General features: G+C 45.0%; 1 non-coding gene across 1 annotated transcript; it reads right to left on the bottom strand.

The window, feature by feature from the left end:
• Positions 1 to 8,194: 8,194 nt before the first annotated feature.
• trnag-gcc (transfer RNA glycine (anticodon GCC)) lies at positions 8,195 to 8,265 on the bottom strand. Its single transcript has one exon. It is a non-coding gene; the product is annotated as a tRNA-Gly (tRNA).
• Between the last annotated feature and the right edge of the window lie 9,013 nt (positions 8,266 to 17,278).

The following is a 17,278-nucleotide window of genomic DNA, read 5'->3' as shown; positions in this document are numbered from 1 at the left end:
GATGAAAACGTGGGCCAGGGCTTACCCATGGCCTATGTTGACGGTTGCTCTTTTCGCCACGAACAGCAGGTGCTAGCAGGGGTAGGAGTAGTCTGGCAAGACAATACTCCCTGTGGGCCGACCCGCTATAAGCTAGGACAAAAGACTAGTCAGTATGCGGAAGTAGCTGGGGTGCTGATCACCCTCCAGCAGGCCCTGACAAATGGCCTTAAACAATTTGTCATCTGTAGTGACTCGAACTACGCCCGACATAGCTTCGTGTCCCATCTTCCGTATTGGAAGGGTACCGGCATGAAAAATGCCCGGGGCAAGGAAGTAAAGAACAAAGAGTTGTTCCTGGCCAGTGACAAGCTCACGACCGAGGCTGGAATGATGGTTTACTGGAGGAAGGTGAAGGGACACTCCCAGGTGAAGGGACCCGACAAAGACGGGAATGATGAGGCCGACCGGCTGGCTAAATCTGGCGCCTTAGAGGGTGAACCCTGGCAGTTCCAGCAGGAATGGCTACCCCCAGAAACCGTGGCTGAGGTCAAGGCGGTCACCCGAAGCAGGGCTAGACAGGATGTCGGAGCTGACCCTCAATCTGTAGTGCTTGGGTCACAGGGTTTTAACACCGATCTTGCGGAAATGCAGAAACAGGACCCAGCAATTGGGCTAATGTATCAGCATATCGCTGACCCAGTGCGTCAACCTCTTTCGGAGCAGGTGCTGAGCCAGTCTCCAGAGCTGAAGGAGCTGGCAGAGGTGAAAGACAACCTAAAAATTATAAAGGGGTTGTTGGTTTGTGTACCAGTTGCACAAGGTGTCCCAAAGTGGGTAGTTCCCCGCTGCCATCGGGGGGTCATGATCCAACACGCTCATGACGAGCCCTGTGGGGGTCACCGGGGAATCAAGGCCACGTACGACACTATCCAGCAGGTGGCATTCTGGCCTCACATGGGCCAAGACATCGCCGCGTATGTAAAGGGGTGTCTGACGTGTAGCCAGTTCCAACCATCACGGCCCTTGCACCGTGCACCACTCCAGAAAAAGGGCATGACATTCCCCTGGTCCAATCTACAAATGGATTGGGTGGGGCTGCTGGTGAGGTCATCCAGAGGGAACAAATATTTCCTCACGGTTACGTGTGCATTCACAAAATGGATTGAGTGCCTCCCAGCACCCAACGACACGGCAGAGACAACTGCAGTGCTGTTGGTGAACCATGTGTTCAGTCGATGGGGACTCCCCCTGACCGTGGACTCGGATCGGGGAACCCATTTCACAGCTACAGTAATGGCAACCCTGTGGAATATGCTTGGGGTCAAGGCCCAGTTGCATATCTCCTACCACCCTCAATCCTCGGGCCAGGCAGAAAGGGCAAACCGAACGGTGGTTAGTATGCTCAAAAAGTTTGTCTCCACCAGCAGTAGGGACTGGGACATTAAGCTGCCCCTGGTTCTGATGGCCATCCGAGCCACGCCCCATTGCTCTACGGGGGTCCCACCTTTTGAGATGATGACAGGTCGGAAGATGACTCTTCCCCTACACTGTCTTTATGGGGTGGAGGACCTGAGCACGACGGGGGCTGCTACGGCCCATCAGTATGTGTCAGCAAGCACATCTGCAGGCAACCTTTGCTTTTGCCCAGAACAATCTGGGAAGGAGTGCAGAGGGTAGGAAAGCATACTATGACCGAAAGGCAGTTAACCAGGAACTCCAAGTAGGAGACAAGGTCCTGTACTTCCAATTTGCCAAACCCACAGGGGTGGCCCGGAAATTCTTACCCAGTTGGACAAGACCCCACGAGATTGTCGATAAGGTATCACCGGTAGCTTATCGAATTCGGATTGAAAAAGGAAGGCAATCTCTGGTCTATAAGTGGGTGCATCGCAACCACCTCCGGTTGTATCGCCCACCTCAAATGGCGCCGGAGGACACAGAATAGGGTTAAAAGTCTAAACCCGATCAAGAGGGGGGTGCCCCTTTGTAGCTGCAGGTAGTTAGGTACTGTAGTGTAGGTCCTCCTAGGAAAATATATTCAAAATTATAGTGGAACTGTACCATGTGCCTCATCTGTGTTCCAGAATGGGAATCCTAAAACTGCCACGGCTGGTCCTGACAGTGCTGTGGATCGCTTCGACACAGCCCCTTGAAGTTGTGGAACCCGGTCCTCCTACCGGCATAGTCCTGCAGGACGCTCCCGGATTGTTGTTAACAAATTGCAGAACATATACTCAGCGAGTGTATGTGCGGCTGGACCCAAGTGATGTGTTTCGGAAGCACATCAACATGAACAGTAGGGTGTCCCATCATGGCAGGCAGTGGGCTAAGGATGCTGTATGGCATGCCCAGCTAGACACTATACACATGCTCCGCCAGCTGAGGAAGGCAACAGTCAGCCAGGAGGAGATGACAGGCCTCAGCCGCCCCAAAAGGTTCTTGGGGGGTCTGATTGCTGCGGCCTCCGCCGTGGGCTCGCTATTTTCAGCTGGTCTGTTTGCTGCTTACACTGTCACCCTGACCACCCTGAGAAGGCAGGTGTCTGGGTTACTTAAGGAAATGCCAGAAATTCAGGACAGGCTGTATCAACAGCAGCAGCGGCTGGAAAGCCTAGGGAAAACCTTACAGGGCACAATATTAGCAGTAAACCTTCATGCAGCAGTGTTAAATAACACCCTCCACACCGTGGGCAGGATTGTCGACGTGTTACAGTGGGATTATGCTTACGTGCAACAGGTCAGGATGCTGATGCAGGATTTGCTTAGGGAGCTTAGTGCCACGATAACTAGCTTAGCCATGGGACAGATTCCAACTTACTTGGTTCCACTGTCCTTAGTAGAAGAAGTACTTAGGACAACCACTTCTGAGATGGTGCAGCCATTACAGGTACATTTTGCATACAGTCTAGGCAGTGCCATTCCTATACATGTCAACCCTGAAGCCAAGGAAATAGGTTTCCTGTTGAACCTTCCCATCGTGAGTGGCAAGGATATCTATAGACTCAAGTCTATATCGAACGTTGGCTTCTGGAGGGGGGACATGCATGTGAAGTTGACCACCCCACCGCTCGTAGCTTACCAGGAGGATGATCCAAATTTGTATCTTGTTCCAAACCTGGAACTGTGTATATCAACCAAGGATATCCACTGGGTATGCCCAAGTAAGCCATTCCTTAGGGACACAACTCAGAGGTTGTGTGGTATCAGAAAGGGGGCTGCCACTGAAAAGTGTAAAGCCACAGTGACGAGCAAAAGTGAAGTTAACGAACCCCAGGTTGAGCAGGTGGGAAAGAAATGGCTGCTCAGCACACCACAGTTAACGGTTACAATAACATATGACAGGCATGATACAGCTACCGAAGTGCAGCTACCCAACCAAACAGTTTTTCTACAAGTTCCTGAAGGAGCGATAGTGCATCTCAACGATTTAGCACTGTATCACCTGGAGTCAGAACTATACGAAACGGAACTCGAGATTGTGGACGCTTTCAGAGGACACGGCATTGACTTGGATGAGAGAATCCAAGAGACAGTAAGTCTTGAGGGTGTACAGGTAGTCTAATTTGTTCTTAACGACACAAACTTAAAAACTACACTGGTAGGTCCCAAGCACAGTCGTTGTGGATCCTCTGGGGCGCTAGGAACAATAAACGTGGTCATCTTGACACTGCTGCTGGGTAGCTGGATCATGGCTGGGGTAATGTGTTGGATGCTGTTCTCTTGTATCAAAGCCTTGCGGGGTAGTTTGAATGAGACAAAGGGAGCAATGGTTTATCACCGAAATCAGGTAACCACTCCCAAACGTCTGCCTGCTGCAGAGCTATCCGATACTGATAGTGAACTGCCGGAAGTTTAAGGTCTAGAGCTAATGATGATGCCCAATGCCTCATTCCTAGGTACCTTATAACTGAGAGCAGGTATACGCAACGTTCTTTCCAACACTATTTCCTGTACAAATTCTCGAGAGGTAATGTGAATATTGGGTGGTAGAATCCACCGTGGTACAACAAACATCACTTAACTCTGTTTTTGTTTTGAAGGCAACAACGCCTCAGGACCTCGTGACCTTCAAAAAGGGGGGATATGTAGCGGCAATGCTTGTTAATAAGACAGAATTAAGCGTTGGTATGCTCCTAAAGGAGGCCCCATCTCACCCTCCATCTCTGTGGTGCAGCCACAGAGAAAGAATTCATGCAAGCTGATTTAAGATGTTTTTCTTTTGATAAGAAGCAAGCTCCCAGACGGGGATGCAATTAGCTAAGCCTGGCTATCATGATCAATGGTCATCCACTGGCGCCTATCTGTCTAGGGAGTGCCGAATGGACATCTGGACTGCATTTCTAAGTGTCAAGAGTAAGTGACTTATATCTCACCTTGACCAACCAATCAGGGACTGGCAGGGCGTGGTAATACCACGTGGGTCTCCAATGCCCGCCAAACTCTCAACCAATCAGCACACATCTGGGTCTTGATCAAAAAGGGAGCGCAAGCTCAGTTCTGGGCTCTCCTTGGCCATTTTCGCGCATCCTCAGAGACAATCACGTGACAACTGCTGTTGTCTGCAAAAGGACTTGGACTTTGTTCTAAGCGCGAGGCCGAGGATCCCGTACGTATTCAGAATTCTACCAACGTGAATGCTCCGCTTGATCAACGGCAGCCTACAGTTGGACCCTCGTCGACAACCTGAATAGCTTATTCAGAAGCAGCGCTGGACCGGGAACGAACCAGCTTCTTCCCAGGCAAAAGAGTGACTTGTGAGGACTCGCGGTCACACTCTGTGCATAGAGACTTTCTACTAGCCAGCCGGACTGCTGGTAGATCCCCTCGGAGCAACGACTGCCCTGCGCGCCGCAGTCAGATTCCTCCGGCCTTCCTACTCCGAGCTGCACCTCGACTGGTTGGCCGGTAGCCAGAGGACGCCGACACAACGCCCATTGGACAACCGCTGCAACAGAGCCTGTCAGCTGGTTTGGTGTTCGTGCCGGGAAATTCCAAATCCAAACACAGTGGATAAGTAAACCCCATGTTCTACATTGCGTCTCGAGAATTTAATTGTACCTCAACACAAGTTGTTATCAATTTAATTCATGAGTAATGTATTTACTTCCGAGTTTAGAGTAACAGTGGGTAATAACACTGATTAGCGATTTGGTAACCGAACGATATATATTGACATATATTCTCTGTTGTGTATCTCTTTGTGTTTGCATCTCTTCGAGATTATATACCTTGTATATTGATAACCCTCACAGTAAGGTCTGCCGCTCGTATCCAGGCAGACTAGTATATGTTTGGTGCACAGTTTATATTAATAAATGTATCTCGTGTATTGAACCCGTGTGTGTGCGTTGTTAGTTGTTCTGACGATTGATTTTCTAAAAGCCCCAACGAACAACCTCGTGATTACTGCTACAATTGATAATTGTCTCAGTAAACCCATCAAACCACTACACTATCAAGACCAGCCATACACAGTACAGTTTATGTACATACAGTAATGTTTATGTTCCTAAATTAATATCGTTTATGACCTTCAGATGCGTTATGCTCCTCTTCTTTTTATGCTCAGCTACTAAAATTTCCCTTTAGTGGTAAAATTCCATATAAATATTCAAAACTAAGCGGATTGAAATGTGCACAGTAAAGACATTAGATGATGAAATCTTTTCACTACCAACCAATGCACCACGAGTGCCCCTGTCGGTCATTTTGGCCAGCCAATCACTTACCGCGGTGCCCTACGGTGCCCTGCGGGTTGGTTACTGTACCACGGGTTTTTACCGCTCATTTTGAATGGCTGCATCTGTAGGTTGTCTCTCGCAGTGTTCAGGAATTGCATTCCGAAACTGAGTCAGATCAAAAGTTGTAAGAAAAGCACCTATGGTGTCGGTTCTAACAGCTTTATTGATTCGATGTTAAAGGCCGGAAATGGGGCACAAGGCACGCGACCGCAAAAAGCGTCGCCATCTGCTTCCAGCTGCAAAATGCCGTTTGCGGACGCTGAAGCATTTGAACTTGAACTTTATTGCCATATGTAACCGGTACTGGTACAATGGAATTCTTACTTACAGAAGGTCTCTCGATTGTAAAACAAGTGTAAAAAACAAGACAAAGTGCAAACAGTGCATCAAGACAATGTACAAACAAACAATAGACAATGTGCAAGTAAACATGTAGACATTTCTTTCCAAGGCAGCGGGTACAAGCGATCTCGCGTTTTAAAACCACCAGGAAAAGCAAAAAGGCACTTTTCCTTGCTTGCGCCGGCACACAACGACGTGAGGAGGACACCGTAGTCAGCAGGATTCGAACTTGCGCGGGGAGACCCCAATGGATTTCTAGTCCATTGCCTTAACCACTCGGACACGACTACAGCGCGCGCCGCCATTGCTGCGTTCTTGCTACAATCTCACATGGATCGCGAGGCGCCGGCGGAAACCTTTTTCAAAGTCGTTCTCCATTAAAAAAAAAACCTTTCCAAAATACAAGCCTTGCAGACAGACACACCTCAGAGGACTTAAGGGTTGCTTCATGTGGGAATGATAAAGTCTCCCCGTCCGGACAGGAAAATGGCACTTTGTTAGACACAAAAAAACAATCAACAACAGACAAATGTCTACAAGCATTTTAGAAGCCGCTCTTGAAATAGCTCTTACATTCGTGTTAGACGCAGGAATCGCCTTTTTATTGACGCTCTTACGAACGCCATGGAAAGCAAAACAAAGCAAAGCAGAGCAGAACAAAACGAACAAAATAAAACCCTCACGTCCTGCACTTGAATATAATGCCATTACGTTCCGAAGCGGTATTGGACGTCATCCTAGCACTGCAACCCGGGGCGTACGGTATATGGGAACGAGCACACGTCACGAATTGTCTCTAATCACTCTCTGCACTGTAAGGCGCCTTGAAGCGTGCACCCTCAGCATTCATCTTTGCGCATCTGTGAAAGGTAAACTCTTGAGCAAACTCTGAACCAGACACTCAAACTCCAGCTAGCATTAGGGGTAGCATTCCCACGCTACTTGAACACTTTGTTTACGCTCAGTGCTGGATTTTGGGAACTTTAGGACGAGTGGGACTTTTCTTCTATCTGTCAATTCGTTTTGTTTTGGAGACTCTTGGCTGTCTGTGTTGTATAGTGCAGCTTAAATAAAACGTTTTCGAAAACTGTGCCGGCTCAAAAGTTGTAAGAAATCCTCTCCAGCTCTTTTAAGTCTCTTCAGTTTTGTCATTTAAAGTGAAACTAGATGTATAACTGGAGCCTCACTTATGCAAATGGTGAGGCTCCAGTTCGACATCTAGTTTTACTTTATATGACAGAAGTACGTCAGACTGCGCCGGACTGGGGGATCACTTCCGGTTATTTTTACCATCTTAAACATTTGAAATCCTCCCCTAGGCAATTGTGACACTTCATCTTGGCTCCACCTAGGACACTCTTCAATCTTCCATCACTTCTCTCTTCTCCCGCAACACTCTCGTCTGTCGGTAGTATGTGGCGTCTTTGCATTACCACCAATCTCACCACAGCAAGAAAGCAACAGGTTTTGGCAAGAGAGGAGGAGACTGCCTGGCCCAAACAGGGATCGAACCAGAGACTTTGGCGTTACTAGCACCACGCTCAAACCAACTGAGCTAACAGGCCTTGTTCTCACTGTCCTCTCTGTGCTGCAAAAAATGGAATTCAGGGAAGTTTCTTTTGTCCTTCTTTGAATAGAAAGCCCTGCAATTCAGTGTACGGGCCTTCTCGTGCTGTTTAATGGTTCTTCAAAAATTCAAATTCAAATCCTACACTGGCCTGAAGTGCCCCCCCATTTCACAGCATTTTTCAGCTGATTTAAATGTACCTAAAGGAGAAGCATTATTGAAGACCATCAATTACCAAGAGCTTTTGTCAAAGGTTTTGGTGGTCACTTTTAATGACCACAGAGAGCTATGACCTCGGTTTTACATCTCATCCAAAAGACAGCGCCTTTTTACCACACAGCGTCTCCGTCACTATACTGGGGCATTGGGACCCGCACAGACGTCAGGGTGAGCGTCCCACCGCTGGCTCCATTAACACCGCTTCCAGCTGTAAGCTTTGCTTTTCCCTGTAGGTCATCCTCATCCGGGTACTGACCTGGCTCACAGCTTCTAAGCTTCAGTGGGTTTTCAGTTGCGAGTTGAAAGGGGATGCAAGTGATGGAGCCGCTCGCTGCAAAAGCCACTGCATTGGCCAGGAATCGAACCCGGGCCTCCCGCGTGGCAGGCGAGAATTCTACCACTGAACCACCAATGCACGCTGCAAGGGTCTACAAAAAAGACGCTTTTTTACCACTCTGTGCTGGATGTTGGGTCCCAAGGGAACTTCTGGACGAGTGAGAATTTTCTGCTATCAAAATTTGGTTTCGGAGACTTTTGGCAGCCTACAGATGCAGCCATTCAAAATGCGCGGGCGATACCGCATTATTTTGCGGTACGCTGTACGCAGTCTACCGCAAGCTACCGGTAAATACCGCGAGTTACCGTAAATTCTCCTATAATACGACAAGCAAAATAATAGTATCCGGAATTTCCGCAAGGTGGAGCTAATAAAGCTCAACCTCTCATGTTTGAGCTGTGGCCATCAAAGTCTTTAACGAAGATATTACTAATAGTATTAATAATGAATGACCTTGGACAAGCTGTAAGTGTAAACTCAAAGTATTGCCCTGGTCAACATTCTTTTTTTCATTGACCGTCTTTGTAAAAGTAACACCACAGCATTTCGCAATCACGCATTTGTTTCCAATCATGCAAAGTACAGTAATTTTTAAGAATCGATTCACCATGCCTTTCACATGCTCATAAAAGAGATTGATTTAGGAACATAAACATATTACCGTATGAAAACTGTACTGTATACAGTATGTATATGTATATTTAATGTCTTAACTGTGCCCGTTTAAGTATTGAATATTCATATCTGATTTTACCACTGAAGGGAAATCTTAGTAGCTGAGCATAAAAAGAATAGGAGCATACTGCAACGCGTGTGAAGGCCATAAACGATATTAATTTTGGAACATAAACATAGAGTATATGGCTGGTCTCGGTACTTTAAAGAAAACATACACGAAACATGGTTTCATTATGACCAGAATCGGTCTTGAGATATTTTTAACTTGATTTACAGTATTTGAGAGGTATGTCTTAACACCGATACTACAGTGCTTAAGTACTGCTCACGTATATGTTTCTAGGTTTATATTATGCATTTCATATGGTCAAATTACTTTTGAGCAACTAATAAGAAGCGCGAAACGGTATGCGTTTTAGTTTCGTTTTGTGCTGGGACCCGTGGATTGATTAGAGATATCAAGTACATACAAGTCATTTTTTAAATGTTGTAGTTCGTCTTGAAAAAATGTTACGAGTACATCATCTATCAACAATTACACAGGTTCTGTTTCCATATTGCGGATTTTGGTTACGTAATATTATTTTCTAGATTTCACGTTGTGAATATATGATTTGGGCAAACAGAGCCGCAAAGAAGTACATTATGGGTTGTTGTTGTTTTTTTTGCAGTTTTATCTAGAACAAGCGATGCTTAAATCTTTGTCTGATTCTTGTGAAACTATCCACACGACAGTTACAGTACCTAGGAGTTGACTTCAGTGATGTCACTGATGGGATGTTTCTAAAAATCCATCCTCTGTAAAACGTCTTCTCTAGTTGTCCTGCATATGTATTCGCTAATGAAGCTGTGTGTTCTGAGCCTGGATCTCTACATTTCTGTATGAACCAGCTTAGAGGGCTAAAGACAGCTTGTGTTTAAATTGAGTGTAAGGCAATTTATGCTTCTAAAGTCATGGTCAGCATTTATTATTGTACTGTGCTGTAAACTTGTTCTGTGCCTAGTCACATTATTTTATAGCGTTTTTATAGTGTTATCAAATCCGGTGGCGCTGTGTGTTAGTTTCCTGACTCCCATGTCACATGGTCTGTGATTGAAACCTGTGAAACCGGTTTAATTCGTCACAGCCAGCACTCCGGCAGAGAGGGGGTTGTACTCGTAAAGTAGAAGCAGGCGAGATTTCCAGCGAAAGACACCTCCCCCCCACCCTCATACGATTCGCATTGTAATTACACATTGTAATTGTATTACACATTGTACACATGCTTAAAAGAGAAGAGAGAAAACGCAAGCCTTCTTCAGGTGTGAGGGTCTTCTGCTCAGAATGAAACGCTAAAATGTAATGTAGGCTCTGAATGGGTTCAATTATGATTTGGGCTTGATTAAGGTCACTGCCTTTCATCTAAAACCCTACTTGAATCCTTCGAAACTAAAAATCAGTGTTTGTGAGTTCTAAATAAAGAGGTATCCAGGTAACAGTGAAACGGGCGGACAGTCTGGGGAGATCGCCCGTTTTCCATGTAAATAGTTCCCTGGTTCCGCACCCCTTGGTGTTTCTCTCGCTCTCTCTCGGGTCACCTGATCATTAGCTCAAAAGATTTCAGTGCTTTGTGTATATTCTAATGGTAGTGGGGGCAGGGTGTGTGCGAACAGGTTTGGTTGAAATTGCATTGGAGATCTATGTTCTTCACACCTGAAACATTTCCTCTGAAAGCATTTTCTTCGCAGTTTAACCGATCTTGTTACAGCATGTTACAGTTTACTATTATTAACCATATTAATTTTAAGTGCTTAATGCCATTTTTTGACCAGGCACGAATATTCTTAAGTCCATATCTTCGCAAGTGAATCAGTGCGAATTGCAATACTAATTAAATTAAAACTACTAACTACTAACTAATACTAATTAAAACAAACCAGAAACGTGTTGTTCTGTCTAATGACATTACAAGTGGAAAGATTACAGATTTTAATCGTCTTTAATTTTGTTACGTTATACATTTTAGAAACGTTTCATCCATACAAACACCACAAAACTATTTTCGATTATTAGCTATTTTCGAACTATTAGCAATCAATAATATTAAATTTAGCACTGTAATAAGATGTTGCACTTTCCCCCGCATCTTGTAAAAATATATTTTCATTGTTCAAATATACATTAAGTCTGACTATCATATAATAAGTTAAATACATAACTAAAGAAAAAATAGGGTTAAATATAACTCAAAATATTTTGCTAACAATGTTAACTGTTTATGAATAATAAAATGTATTAACTAAGGAGTAGGATGGCACAGTTGTTAGTATGTTTTTTGTTTTGTTTCTTTTTCATAAATACAACAGTAGTACCTGATGTCTCAGTGGCTTTCAAAATTAAATCATGCATGCAAACCTGTGAACTAGAAAGATAACTAAGATATTGTCATGGAAATATAACTATCAAGGAAGCCACAAAAGAGAGTTCTCACCTGAGTAAGGTCTTTATTTCAATATTGCAATATTGGGAGCCCTGCTGCCACTTCGCAAAGTGCAACCAGAGACTCAATTTGTTACAAGCAGTACAGGGTTTTTATAAGACGTTGCGCTGTAAAAAAGTTCAGCACTTGGTCCCTTCTAAAACTTCCCCTTTCTCTAAGAGAAAACAGATTACATCATAGAGCGAGAGAAGAAAAACTAGATTTGTTATTCAAAGCTTATCGGTTACTTTCAGCTAATTCTAATGACCCAGACAGCATATATTGTTTTGGTACATTGTCTTCTAAACTAACCTAAACAGTGTACTTTGTTGACGAACTGTTTTCTAAAATTCTGCACGCACTGTAGCACAGCAGTTACATCCTTGAAATATATTATCTAAAAGCGCCAATATATTTTTTTCAAAGCTCTCTACATTTTTAAGAATCAATTTACTTATTAGATTTCCACTTCAATATCCATCCATTTATAATGGTGGCGAAGTGGTTAGCATTGCTATCTTGCAGCTGAAGAAAGATGTGAAGACGGGGGTTTGAATTTAATCCTTTCTGTAGGGGGTTTAGACTTCTAAGTCACAAGCTGGGGTTTATGGCAGGAAAGGGGGTTAACTGATAAGGATTGCAGATGCAAGCTAGGAACCCCCCTGGGTGTAATGTTAAACTGACCATTTGCCCAGAACATCGTAAACTGGCCAAATACCATGAGCCCCCCTCTTTACCATCAGACCGAGTGACGTCAGAAACGGAGAAGAAAACACTATTTAACCCAAAAGTTTGTAACAGTACGTTGAACAATGCTTCGGTTTTGTTGTTTCTTGCGGGAAACAAGACTTCGGCTTTATTGTTCCTTGCATGCAATAAACTCATCTGTTTTACTTCATCTCAGGATCAAGAACCTTATTTCTTCTGTTACAACAAATTTGGCGTAGTCGGCGGATGCTCCAGAAGGCGCAGAACTTCCCATCGGCAGGAGAGACGGTCAGCGCGCACATAACTAAGAGGTAAGGACTCCTCTTTTATTTAAAAGTCCCGACTCTCTCTGACCGATTGGGAAATCTCTGCTCCCTGCGAGAATCGCCCGAGATGACGGAGTAAATGTGAGTTTCTGAATTCCTCTGGCCCGGGGAAGGCACCGGTGTATGTAATGGGTTGGTTGCTGTAAGCCCAGAATTTGGTCTGGCAGGGGTTCCGCGGTATTGTGTACAGGCGTTCGAAGCTGGTGTATGCCTTAATTGCGCGTGGAGTTTTGAACGGGTTTTGGACCCTTACCGTGAAGTTCAGGACTGGTGTGGGTCTTAATTGCACCCGGAGTTCTGAAGGTCAGAACTGGTTTGGGTCTTAATTGCACCCGGAGTTCTGAGGCTCAGAATCGGCGTGGGCCTTAATTGCGCCCGGGGTTCTAGAGCAAGTGGTGCATTAAATGCACGTAGTTCAGGACTGGTGTGGGTCTTAATTGCACCCGGAGTTCTGTGGCTCGGGATCGGTGTGGGCCTTAATTGCGCCCGGGGTTCTGGAGCTGAGTGGTGCATTAAATGCACGTATAATCCAGGATTGGTGTGGGCTTTAATTACGCCCGGGGTCCTGAGATTAGCTACGCCTTGATCGTGCACAGATTGGAGTGGCGTGGTTTCTGGCGTGGCGTGGGTTTTTTTGTTTTAAAGGAAACAGGAGTAGAAGAGATATATGCATGTATGTTTTTGGTGTTTTCCTTGTTTGTGAAATACATATACACACGCACGACACTAACATAAACACACCTCATAATAAAAGAGCAAAGCATTAAGTAGCAGGATTTAAAGGACGTTGAGACCCGAGAATCGCCCTGATTGAGCTCAGTGCGTAAGTCCACCCCGGGGCAAAAGCAGCGATGCTGGCGTTCTGGGGATGGTGAATTACTGATCAAGAAAGGGGGTTTTCGAGGTCTCGTTTCTTACCTGTGAACAGTGCGGTGTAAATCCTCTCTAAAGTCTCTGAGAGGTATTTAGATCCGGAGGTAACAGACGCCCTTGGCTGAATGAGTGCAGGAATGCACAGGTTTTTCAAGTGAAAGCATCCCCCTACTGAATGAGCTGTTACCTCACACACGACAAAAGTAAATCTTAAAGAGACCGAACATGTGCGCTAACTGATGGTTTGAGAAAGTGGTGCAAGGGTCCGTTTAAATATCGGAAAATTGTAAGTTGACGGAAAAGAAGGAGAAAATATGGAAAAAGCTGAGTTTGTCAGAGGGAATTTGGGGCGAAGACGCCTGTAAAGAAAGCATATGAGTATTGATTGGCAAAAGCACAAGCATGTAGCTCCCACCCTGGTGCACGGCCGGCACCAGTAGTGGCAGATACATGACGAAAAATAAAGAAATTGGGATGTGACTTAAAAGTGTGTTTACGGGGAAAATAAAAACCCGGAAGAAAATATACTTTACTCGCTACGAAAGAGTATAGAAAAAAAAAGCTAAAAGAGGCAGTACAGGAGAATGAGAAACTAAAGAAGGAATTAACTTCTGGTCACGCTGCACTGGTTAATGTGCTGCAGCCAGCGACTAAGTTATATCCTGCTCTCCCACAGGGGAACAAACAGGCAGGAAACGAAAATAATTGGGATCAATTCCCTCAGTGGCCATATGGAGAAGGGGGGTCTGATTGGGATAACACTTGGTATGAGTGTGATAAAGACGGATCAGGGTCTCCCCTGTTAGAGGGAGGGCGCCCGCAGATCTGTACTCTCACTCGAAGTGGGAAAGGACTTGATGTAGCAGGGGCTGGCGCCGTTGATGAGAGCGCCACTCTAACACTGTCTCGCACCCCGTCGAGGGGGTCTGCAATCGCACCTACCTTCCCTGATTTCCCCCATACGATCAAATCCAAAACCGTAAGATATTGACCGGTGGGCTAAAGTACCGCACCCGAAATTAGAAATGCAGCGAACCTGGAGTGCGCTTCAGGAATTAAAAGGATTCATGTAGAAGTAAAACAAGAATACAGCACATTGTATTACGAAGAGAAAAATATATTCTCGATGTGTATGTGTGTTTTATGAATTTGTGTGCCGGCATGTATGTGTGTAACTGTGAGTTTTGGTATACTAAATGACGGTGTGAGTGTGTTTAGCCAGCGGGACTGGCTAGAGACGTAACTAAAGAGACTTGACGAAAATCAACTTAAGGAGATTGGAAAATATAAGAGCGTCTGAAACGTATAAGTACAGTACAGGTGGACGTAAAAGTAGTTAAACAGTTTTTGTATTATTATAAATTATTATAAATTGTAATTTATACAATTAGTTGCAATAGTGGAAACAATTTGGTTTTATTCGAATGTCTCGAAACCAGACATGCTGAAACGCTGTAGGTTTAGAATCGAGACTGGGGAGAATAACGTCTTGTGAGAAAATCTGTTTACCTAACGATTAGATCCTGTAAATCCCTTGTAGCCTCCCTAAGTCTGTCCCAGTCCAGTGGATAAAAATGTACTGTTAATGGAGTGTTGGTTTCTCTGTTAGGGGATACTGGAGCACTACTGTCCTGCTTGTTTCACTCCTCTGTTCAACAGTGTACTATAGAGCAATGTATAGGGGAAGATGGCAGGAGGCCACAGGAGTATTGGGACAGCAAGTTTTACTTGCCGAGTACCAGATTTTAATGGGTGGTTTTATTCCAGATCTATTGGGTTGGAATATTATGCATTACAAAGAATGACTATGCAGAACAGGGTATCACGTAGCTTCAACTGGCTGTGATCACTCAGTATGTTGATGGTATTCTGAGTGCTTCCCCTGATGAGGAAACCCACAAGTCTGAGTTGCTTCAGCTTTAGAGTGTCTAATAGAAGCAGTTATGATAAGGCCCTTTTGTGTCTAGCATTGTGAAATTTTAACAGGGCCTGGGTGCAATGTTTTTTACAGGGTGAGCACAACTCTTAACAGATCTGCTTAAGGGGGGAGTGCAGTACAAGGACAAGATTGCCTTGGTTCCCGCAGCAAAAGCCGCCTTTAATAATTTGAAACAAGTTCTCTTACAGGTGCTGAGACTGGGGTTTCCTCAGATGGATCAACCATTCCTTTGTATTATTGCAAGTTGCTGACAGAGGCCACCCAAGGAGCCCGCGAGCAGGTCCTGGAGGCGTGGGGACCACCACCTGAAGGAGGGCACAACCTCATCCCAGGAGAGTGGGTGTGGATCAGGAAATTTCCTTCACAGGTTCTCCAGCCCAGGTGGGACGGACCCTACCAGATCCTGTTGACAACCGAGTCTGCGGTTCGAGTGGAAGGAAAAGATCGCTGGATCCACGCGCCACACTGCCGACGAGCCTCATCCCCATTTACAGACTCAGAAAGAAATCATTTCTGTTTATAAGAATAATTGTTGCTGTAGGACTATGTTCCGCAGGAATTAATGATCATCTCTCCCACAAAGGAGAACATGGAATTAATTCCTTTTTAGGCCTCTCCTATCTGACAGCTAAGAAAACCAACCAAAGTGCCTGCTGGGTGTGTGCCACATTACCCAAATATGTACAGGGAGGACTTCCTATGGGAGCCATTCCTTGGCGTCTCGAGGAAGTCATAGGCATGATCATTTGGAGGGATAATTTAGGAGATTTTAATATGACAAACTATGGGGGGTTGCCATAACACGACTTTAACCTGCACAACATTACAATATCTACAGGAGCGAGGCTTAGAGCCCACGAGTTTCACAGGCTCTTACGCTCCTAAATATAACAGAAGCCATACACCACCATACCTGACTCTCAATAAGGAACGTGAGGGAAACATATGTTTTCAGCACACTAATTGGTCTGCACTTGGTTGGATGGAGTCGTTGCAACCTTACCATCGCTGCAAATATATCCACCTCTACCTTCCAAATTCCAGGATGGGATCGGCACACCCCACAATTCAGTATAAGCTTCTTATTTTCAGAGGCATGGGGAGCGCCAAACGGAACATCTTTCATTTGTGGAAAACGAGCCTACCCATGGTTGCCAGCCCAGTGGTCTGGCTCATGTTATTTAGGATATGTGGTTCCTCATATCCGTGTTCAAATCCACAGCCCCTTCGGACCTAACCACAGACCACAAAGAAAATTGGCTGATTGGGAATATTATTTAGGTATAATATTTCCACAAGCCGGCATGAACTTTCTGAGTCGAGAGTTAATTCAAATGGCCTCGACTTTAGAAGAATTAGCAAATTCTACCTCATCTAGTCTGAAGGCTGTTAATGATGAGATGGTAGCCCTCAGAACAGTGGCCATGCAGAACCGACTAGCTTTAGATTATGTACTGGCGGCCCAAGGAGGAACTTGTGCAGTAATTGACACTGAATGCTGCACATATATTCCTGATAATTCTGAGCACGTCTCAGATCTGGCCCAACACATTTACAATGAGGGACAGAAATATCAGGACTATTATACTGAAAATTGGGGAATTGGGTCTTGGGTAAAGTCTGTGTTTGGGGCCTGGGGTGGAACCTTTTTATAGTGTGTATCTGTAGGAGTAGTATTGTTTATATGTATAATTGTAATCATCACATTCACAAAAACATGTATCACATCTTGCTATAACCGTGGAACGTACAATGACATGGCAATACATACCTGTTCGCCAAGAAAGGAAAGATCTGCCCTGACATTGTATGTATAAAAATAGGCTACACTGACGTATGCCATATTTTATAAGGGGGGAATGAAGAAAGATGTGAAGACGGGGGTTTGAATTTAATCCTTTCTGTAGGGGGTTTAGACTTCTAAGTCACAAGCTGGGGTTTATGGCAGGAAAGGGGGTTAACTGATAAGGATTGCAGATGCAAGCTAGGAACCCCCCTGGGTGTAATGTTAAACTGACCATTTGCCCAGAACATCGTAAACTGGCCAAATACCATGAACCCCCCTCTTTACCATCAGACCGAGTGACGTCAGAAACGGAGAAGAAAAC

The sequence above is a fragment of the Atractosteus spatula genome, unplaced genomic scaffold (genome assembly GCF_055471065.1).
Source record: "Atractosteus spatula isolate fAtrSpa1 unplaced genomic scaffold, fAtrSpa1.hap1 Scaffold_8, whole genome shotgun sequence".
Lineage (NCBI taxonomy): Eukaryota > Metazoa > Chordata > Actinopteri > Semionotiformes > Lepisosteidae > Atractosteus > Atractosteus spatula.
The sequence above is the reverse complement of the archived record's forward strand: the minus strand, read 5'-3'. Positions and strand labels throughout refer to the sequence as shown.